At 39.0% G+C, this 10,000-nt stretch overlaps 1 protein-coding gene across 20 annotated transcripts in view; it reads right to left on the bottom strand.

Moving 5' to 3' along the window:
• Positions 1 to 10,000, bottom strand: part of LOC106869633 (cadherin-23) — an 898,614-nt gene that overhangs the window by 886,790 nt on the left and 1,824 nt on the right. The window lies entirely within an intron of this gene.

The following is a 10,000-nucleotide window of genomic DNA, read 5'->3' as shown; positions in this document are numbered from 1 at the left end:
GAAGCAACATGTTTATTTGGGTCTTTAATCAGGGCAGATCCTTAATGAGAATTGGTCTGTGGGGTACAGGGAGAGCCCTTCACGAGATTAAGTTATGCGATATTGCTGTTTGAGCTTTCTATCAGATGAGGGGACGGATCTCAAATAGGAAGAGAAGGAACATGTTTATTTGGGTCTTTACTCAGGGCAGATCCGTGGATGTATAGCTATGCTACATGGGACATATTTATTTGGTTTCATAACGGGGTTAGATCTAAGTCTACGGATGTTCACCAAACAAGGCGCACCTTACTTTCTGAGGCCTCAACGACTGTAAATTTTGGGAATCAGAATATCTTGAATTCAGGCATTAATGTATTTAAGTCGAGAGATGTGTAGCATAAAGGAGGGAGCTATCGTTTTTTAAGCCCTACACGCGGGCAAATCTGGAAATGTTTAGCGTAGGTAGAAGTTAACCTTGCCCTTTATACATTCGGGGTCGATAAAATAAAGTACCAAAGCGGAGCAGTGGATTGGTGGAACTGTGGAACTTCGGGTTACAGGCATTGCATTTTTTGTTTCGGCTCTTTGCGTTCAGAGATCAAATCCCACAATCGTCTATGTATGTGGCAGAATGGCGTCTACGGTGCCTTTAGTGACGTCCATTCTGCAGCAATCATTCGGGGTTGAGTTTCTTGTTTGAGCCTAACTGTTTTCTTGGACTTACCAATCTTGGCGGCGTTATATGGAATCACCAGTTCTGCCCTTTTTCTGACTTAAATTCAAAGTGTGAGAAAGAGGGTGAGGAGAAGCTCTTTATGATCGTAAGTAAAGAGGTGTGCAGCAGAGAGAGAAAGCGGATATGGTTTCTTTTAAAAAAACATGTTTCTAGAATTATCTTTCACCATCATAGAGTTTCATTGCTCGTATACATCATTTATGGACTATAACTGACATGGAACACCCTGTATGGTAGCTAGACATTGTTAGACATAGTAGCCAAACATCCCCCAAAAAGCACCCTATTCTCTTACAAATCTACAAATCAAGAAATAAAAAAGAGAAAAATCGTGACTGGTACATTACGTAATATATCTGATTAGAAAACGAGAAGGTCATAGGTGGAACGCCTTTCATCATAGATTCTACTTTATCAGGGTTGAACTGGAGTTAAACAGCAACAACAACAACAACAACAACAACAACGGCAAAGATTAATTCTATTATGTAAAGTTCTCTGTGAAAGACGTTAAGACTCTTGTCGTGACGGACAAGCAATGGTTGCTAAAATGTGACAAATAACGAAGGAGTATCTACAGAGAGAGTGACACAATTTGGTCTTTGCAAAGCTCAACGCAAATTCCTATTCCTATAGGCGTAGGTTTGGCTGTGTGATAAGAAGTTTGCTTCCAAACCACAAGGATCCGGGTTCAGTCCTACTGCGTGGCACCTTGAGAAAGTGTATTCTACTATAGCGTCGGGTCGACCAAAGCCTTGTGAGTGGATTTGGTAGACGCAAACTCAAAGAGCACCATATGTATATATATATATATATATATATATATGTGTGCGTGTGTGTGTGTGTGTGTGTGTGTGTATTTATATACATATATATGCATGTATGTATATATATATATATATATATATATATATATATATATATATATATATATATATATATATATATATATATATATACATATATGCATGTATACATAGTGTAGATATCAGTAAGGGGGTTTTAATACCTCTAAAGGATAATTAAATCCAAAGTCGCTTCTGGTTCTTACCTGGGTAGGTACAGTCTTTTGTAAGGTTGTACGGTAGCAGGTGTTCGGTCGGTAAACCGTAGTTTAGGTTATATACGCGAAGAAAATGGATATAATAACAATGGGAAACTCGTGGTTTTCGTTGACATACCTTTGATTTAAATATATAACAAAGAAGGAATATATATATATATATATATATATATATATATATATATATATATATATATACAGTTCTGAATTTGTGTTTGCAAGGTCGGTGTGAAACTGTGTGTTGAAACAGACGTTGTTGTATTTCGGAGCGGTCATTTTTTTCGTCAAATAAACACACGCACTATATATTTGTTCTTCACTTGTTCTTATTCTAACTCATTCCGGGTATATAATATATATATATATATATATATATATATATATATATATATATATATATATATATATATATATATATATATATATATATATATATATATATATATATATATATATATATATATATATATATATATATATATACACTTATATATATGTATGCGTATATATGAGTTTGAGCGTGTCTTTGTGTCTGTGTTTGGCTCTCGCCAACACTTGGCAACAGGTGTTGGTTTGTTAACATCCCCGCAATCTAGGGGTTTGGCAACAGAAGACAAATAGAATAAGTACCAGGCTTTACAATAAAAAAAAAAAAGGAAAATTACTAGGGTCGATTCAGTCAACAACAAGTTCTTCGAAAATGTGCCCCAGCATGGTCGCAGTCATATGACTGAAACAGATAAAAGATAAACGGAATATGATTTACAAGTTTCACTAAAATTCCCATCGGCAATCGTACTCTGATGTAGGGGTGATGGTCATGTGCACTTAACGAGTAAGAAGGATTCGAAATGAATATCACAATGTCGTTAAGTATAAGTGACTCTTGTTGAATGTCTCATCGAGTACTCTAATATTCTATTGTACTCGTTTCCGTTAGGGCGTAATAGAAGTACGATTTTAGGAATCGCAAAGGAATTATCACTGGATTCTGTTTCTTTTAATTTTCACATAGGATGAAAACATCGGGAAGTAGTTTTCAGTAGTTCTACACTAGGAAATGTGGGAAGCGAAGAGATTGAATATTTAAGGGATGTTTAAGAGAATTGTCGGCTGATATAGGATAGGCACTAATCGTTATGAAGGATACTCGGAGGAAACAAGATGACAAAAGGAGTAAAGGGAAATGCTTATGTTTGTTTCGTTGTTTTACACAACGATACTGAATCATAATTATCATCACCATCATCATCATCACCATGATCATCATCATCATCGTCATCATCATCATCATCATCATCATCATCATCATTGTCATCATTGTCATCATCATCATTATCGTCATCTTCGTCACCTTCGATGTCGTCGTCATCGTCGTTGCCGTCTTTGTTGTCGACATCATCATACTCATCATCATCATCGTCGTCATCATCATCTTCATCATCATCGTCATCGTCGTCGTCATCACCATCATCGTCGTCATCATCATCATCATCGTCGTCGTGGTCGTGGTCGTGGTCGTGATCATCGCCGTCGTCACCATCGTCCTCTCTGTCATCATCGAAGTCGGCGTCAGCGTCGTCGCCGTCGTAGTCGTCGACGTCTTCACCATCACCCAATTGTCGTTGCCACCATAGTCGTCATCACCATCGTTGTCATCGTCATCATAGTCACTGGCGCTGTCCTCATCATCATCATCAGCACCGGTTTACCAATCTGAAAACCACCACAGCCATTCAAACATGACTTTAACAGTGAATCAGCCACCATAACAACAACAACAACAACAACGGTTTATAATGCATCGTGTGTGTGTGTGTGTTTGCATATATATACATATGTATATGTTTATATATATATATATATATATATATATATATATATATATATATATGTATATATATGCGTGTGTACGTATATATATATGTATGTGTATGTATATATAAGTATCTATATATCTGTGTATGCATATATATATATATGTATATATATATATATATATATATATATATATATATATATATATATATATATATATATATATATATATATATATGTGTGTGTGTGTGTAAATGTATATATATATATATATTAATTTACGTATTTGTTTTTGTTTGTATCTATGTGTGTATAAATATATATATACATATACGTGTTTTGCCAGAAATAGCAGAGAAAGCATTCTTCAAATCACACGGCTTAGGAAGGGTTTATTCCATAGTATCATTCTAGATATATTAGGATTGAACAAAATACAGCAATGTCATGGCTGGAACAACTTTGATCGTACACATGCTGGAGGAATGCCGGTCTGGGGTTAAACAAGAACGGCAAACACAGCAGCGTACTACAACAGATAGACCTGCTAGTAATAATAGCTAAATCTGTCTTAAATCACGTCTTAGATAAGGGAAGTACACGCTGGGTTAGCTTGCTTTAGATATAAGCATTAACACGAAAGGTTGGGTGGCTATGGTTTGGATACATTTGGTCAAAGGTTCCCTCGATTGTAAGTCATCAAGGACTACACAGCAGCAACAACAACAACAACAGCGATTGTTAATGTCTCATTTCAGCGGTGCAAAATAAATCATACCAAGGTGGACAAGGACAGATGCCTCATCATTACAGAACATAAGATAACCTTATATAATCGATTGAACTGGTTCTTTGAGAAATGACCTGGACCTAAAATACCACAACCACCACCACTACCACCGCCACCACCATCATGATACTCATCATGATCATCATCACTGTCATCATCAGCTACTTCGACTAATGAGAACAGTCATTTGTGGGTGGGATTCGAACACGGGAAAGACAGGTGAAAAGGATATAGTGTAGAGAGTCTCGCTGGTTGTTGCGGTGTTTCCGTCATCTCGAGCATTTCGTTCAATTATCGATAATAGCAAAATCATTAAGAATAATCATCAGCACGAGATAATCTATCAAATACTACAGAAAGATGACAACACACACACAAAAAAGAAAAAAAAAAACAACAACCTCTACGTGGTCTCCTGATTTGCAAAAAATAGCAGTCTAAACTGTACCGAATCAAACATTGCTAATTTAAAAGAGGGAGATCACATGAATTTGTCGTCCTGGAGACAGAAAAACATAAGGAAACATGGTAGAATCCCTAGAGGAAATGGCTTTGGGTTCTGTTCAAGAAAGCCCTATATGAGGTCAAATTATTTAGCTACCAATATCGGTTTCAAATTTTGGTATAAGGTCAGCAAGTCTGTGGTAGGTAGTGTCGACTACATCGACACCAATGCTCAACTGGTACTTATCTTGTCGACCTTGAAATGATGATATGAAAAGTGGACAATTGCGGAATTTGAACTTATAAAGAAATGTCGCTAAGCATTTTGCCCGGCGTGCTAACGATACTGCCATTACACCACCTTACTTTAGCCAGTAATATTAATTTCAAATTTTGTGACGAGGCCTGCAATTTCAGGGGACGGGGTAAATCGATTACATCGACTATCGATCCAGAAGGCTGAAATGCAAATTCGTCCTCCACGGAATTTGAACTCAGAACGTAAATACGAACGAAACACTGCTAAGCATTTTCTCGGCGTGCTGCTAACGATTCTGCCAGCTCGCCGACTTACTTAAGCTACCCATGTTGATTGAAGACTAGACCTTTCCTGTGTTATTTATTAGCGGGGTTTTGTTCAGGAGAAATTTTATGAAATCGGTGTTACTCCCGGCGACACCAGCAAAAATTCAGCACATGTTTGGCTCGCCCATCTCTCGGCAAAACAATCCGTCTACAAGCCCTATTTATCTCACAAACTTGTAACGGGTGGCTTCCTCTCAGGAAACACTACCGTAGCGTATCGTTGTAGAGCTGCGTCTCAATACCCTCCGCTCTATTAACTCTCTTTTGACCCAGCGCTCAGATTTGCCCCTCTTGTAGCTTTGCCCCATTCACACTCCAAGACCTACGACTTTCACCTCTTAGATTTCAAATTTTGGTACAAGGCCTGTAATTTCAGGGAACGGGGTTAATCGGGGTTAACAACCCATATTCCTAGTAGATAATATCACCCTCCCCTCTTTACCCAATCAACTTAGCTTTCCGTACCTAAACGCCCTGCCCATGTGAAGTAGACACCTCATCCATAAATCTGCACCAATTCCATAGAGACTAATCTCAAAATAATGGTTCAGGGTTCGTGCTTCCTTCAGTAGTACAAAAACAATCATTGCTGATGGCTGCAGATATAGAGGTAACCTTAAGCTTACCCTACCAATGTAAAACAGGAACAACGTGCAACTAAAACCTTTACGGTCGCTTCAAATAACAGGCGCATCGTTACTGGTGAACTTTCCCGACGAATGCACATCGGCGATATGACAAACTTTACTTCTCCGAGATTGGTGTTCTCAAGAATCGCAAACTAGTTCAGCTATCAACGAATACAAACCCTACAGATTCATGCTTTTTGGTCACTGAATTACAGGTGAGATCACAATGAGGTTTTACTCGAAAATCTAAGACGCTAGTGTTGCTATGCTTACACATACGCACGCATACACACACACGCACACACACACACACATACATGCACACACACACGCATACACGCACAAAGCCATTCTAGGCTGCATTCGAAGGAGAAACCACTTGATTGATTTTACAACGACTCACTCATAAACCCATCTCAACCTCTGATTCGAATATATTCTATATCCTCTCCTTCTCGGATGTTCTACCGCTACTGCAATAGCCTCTATTCCTTGGAACTGGTTAAGTCACGTGCCACCTCACTCCGAAGGAATTCTCTATTAACTTTACTCTCCTTTACCCCTACTATTTCGTGTCCACGTACCCCTCCCATAGACAACTGCTTGCTACTCTTCCACACCAGAACGACGCTTCCCTGAAACTTCTCACGTCTACGTATTAATCCGTCAGCTGTTGACTTGCTTAAATAACAATATTAACCGAACAATCTGATTAATCAGAAAGCACTTCAGATCGCCATGACCATAGCCGTTTACAAAGTCTAAAAGATAAAAAAAAAAACCCCAAAAAAACCGAACAAACTATATTGTGGGTACTATACATCAAAGAGCGACTCTCTGCGTAGTGTTTTGACTGCAAGAAATAGCAGCCTATTCTTTCTCAAAACGTACCGAACTGTCTTCAAAGAAGACGTGAAGAATAGTGTGCAATAATATATACTCTATCGGACTAAAAAATGGGATAGAGAATTGCTGGGGGAATAAATCTTTGATCATTGACTTGTTGACTGAGGACTAACATGGGAGTAAACAACATCATCATCATCATCAACAACAACAACAACAACAACAATATCAGTAAGCACTGCTATAACACACCGATCACAAGAAAGGCAGCCCCCCCCCCAAACTACATCCCTTTAAAGAATACACTTGTGATCAATCTCAATGAGTATTTCGAGACAGTGATTGTACAAGAATGATTGTACTCGCTGTTTCGAACTTAATTCCAGGAGCTGAGTGCAAATTCCTTAAGTGATCCTGTTTATATATTACGGTCGAGGTTGGCTGGGGCTGAAATAGAACAGTAAGTATAATAGGCCATCCACACGGGGAATACACGAAGGGCTAGTAAAGTCGTCATCTATGGACTAAACGCTGGTTTAAATCAGCAGAGACTTTTTTTAGAGACTAACTTGGAAAGATAATTGTGTACATAAACCGGGTAGGTCTTAGTATCTTAACATCGCCTCGGGTATATAATATAAAGTGTACGTAATATATTTCGAGGTATTTAATATCTGAGTAGAAAAAAACAAGTAAACTGGACTCTTTTAACTCTATATTGCCTTCTGGTATGTTATATAAACTGTAAAGTAATCTTAGATATTTTAAATATGGGTTGATAAAACGAATTGGCTGGGCCTTATCGTCTGTATATTGACTGCGAGTTTGCAAAATAAACTGTAGATTGGGCAATCTTCGATATTTTAGGTCTGGGTAGACAAGGCCAATAGGGTGGACCTTACCAACAATACATTGTCGTCGGGTGTGTTGTATAAACTGTAGATAATGTAATTATCGATATTTTAGGTCTGGCTAGATAAGGCCAGTAGGGTAGGCCTCAACAGCAGTACATTGTCTTCGGATGTAGATTGAGTAATCTTCGATATTTTAAGCCCGAATATATAAAGACACTGGTGGTGGTGGTGGTGGGGGGGGGGCACCAAGTAATACTTCTCATAAAAACGTGAAACTTAATCGAAATACTCTGATGTGACCTCATCTACGGTAAAACAATAACAGCAAGCCTGCACTGGCTCATGGACTTCATTTTGAACACTTATAAACGAGTGCCGAGTCCAAATTTCTCAGTATCCTATCGTTGACTTGTTTTATTTAACATTTTGAATTCTCTCCTCCTCTTCTGCTTGGTTAACATTATTAATCTACCAGCATTACACAGGGATACCATTCAATCGATTTTAATCACCATTATTTATGGAGATAAACCAATGGCTTTTTTTTTCTTTTGCAGGAAAAGAAGTTTGTGTTTGTAAACCGTCTTTTTGTTTCTCAGTCATTTATCATCACCATCATCATCATCATCATCATCATCATCATCATCATCAACATCTTCTTCTTCTTCTTCTTCTTCTTCTTCTTCTTCTTCTTCTTCTTCTTCTTCTTCTTCTTCTTCTTCTTTCAATCCTTGCGGACATCAATACCTTCCCCCCGACATCTACTCTGGTTTCAAATGTCTGTGTGTTTGATCTCGTCACCTATCGCCAACCTAGCAAGCAAAGATGAGGACGACGATAAAACAAAGAAGAAGAAGAAGAAGAAGAAGAAGAAGAAGAAGAAGAAGAAGAAGAAGAACAACAACAACAACAACAACAACAACAACACGCTAGCTATGTTCCTTCCATTTCTGCGGTGTCATTTACTTGGTGGTTGTATTAAGGTGCTGATATGAAGGTGGTGGGGTGATGGTTTTGATGGTGGTATTGAGGGGTGATGGTCTCGGTGCTGGTGGTGCTGGTGCTGGTAGTAGTAGTAGTAGTAGTAGTAGTAGTAGTAGTAGTTATTGACCTGTGCACCAAGACCAAACGCATCAGCATAACAGAACACTGCCACATCCACCAAGACCAAACGCAACGGCGACACCTACAGCCACAACAACAACAACAACAGGAATAGAAAGCACAGCAACAGCAATAGTAACAACAATAACACCTAACCGGAAACAAGTGCGGTCTGCTAGAAATAGCAACTAGGTTCCCTTTAATTATATGCTACCGTCTTAAGGAATGAATGAAGGAAGGAACACATTGGTGAATGTAAGTCCAACGCGATTAGGGTCAGGACGAAGGAATGGTCACGGTTGGGTTGATTTTCATCTATCTATCTACTGAGATGGGGGCCGAGCTGGAGCTCAGTAACAGCAAAATAAGGGGACCATGAACGTAGCGATGACAACCTGGAAGATTTAGAAGTCTAAGAGAACGGGATTTATTAAGAAAAAAAGGAGAGGATGAGCGGAAGATGGGTGGGCCGGGGGTTTGGGTTGAGAAGGTCAAAAGTAACAAGGAATTCGGGTACAACAATAACACAACGACGACGATGACGATGATGATGATGATGATGATGATGATGATGATGATGATGATGATGACGACGACGACGGTGGCGGTGGCGGTGGCGGCGGCGGTAATACAGAAAAGTGATGTGAAGGATAAAGCAGGAGTCACAAAGCGAATGATGCAAGGAAGAAGGAAGAAGAGGGAGAAGGAGGAGGAGAAGAAGAAGAAGAAGAAGAAGGAAGAGGGGAAGAAGAAGAAGAAGAAGAAGAAGAAGAAGAAGAAGAAGAACAAGAAGAGGGAGAATAAGAAAAAAAGAAGAAAGAAGAAGAAGAAGAAGAAGAAGAAGAAGAAGAAGAAGAAGAAGAAGAAGAAGAAGAAGAGGAAGAAGAAGAAGCAGAAGAAATGAGAACTGAATTGAGGTGGGGTTGGATGGAAAATAACAATAAAGTTATACAACAAGAAGAACATCAACAAGCGCCACCAGTGGTCGATGAGAAAATGACCAACGTGTTGGACATTGTGCCATGATGGAGATGGTGGTGGCGGCGGCGGCGGCGGAGGTGGTGCTGGAGGGGGTTGGTGGTGTTGGAAATAAATGGTAGTGGTAGCAGTGTTGGTGTTGGTGTGGAGGTGTATATAGTAGTTGCGTGA

Source organism: Octopus bimaculoides, chromosome 22 (assembly GCF_046866305.1).
Source record: "Octopus bimaculoides isolate indiv1 chromosome 22, ASM4686630v1, whole genome shotgun sequence".
In the NCBI taxonomy this organism is placed as follows: Eukaryota; Metazoa; Mollusca; class Cephalopoda; order Octopoda; family Octopodidae; genus Octopus; species Octopus bimaculoides.
Note: the sequence above shows the minus strand (reverse complement) of the source record. Positions and strands in the feature narration are given on the sequence as shown.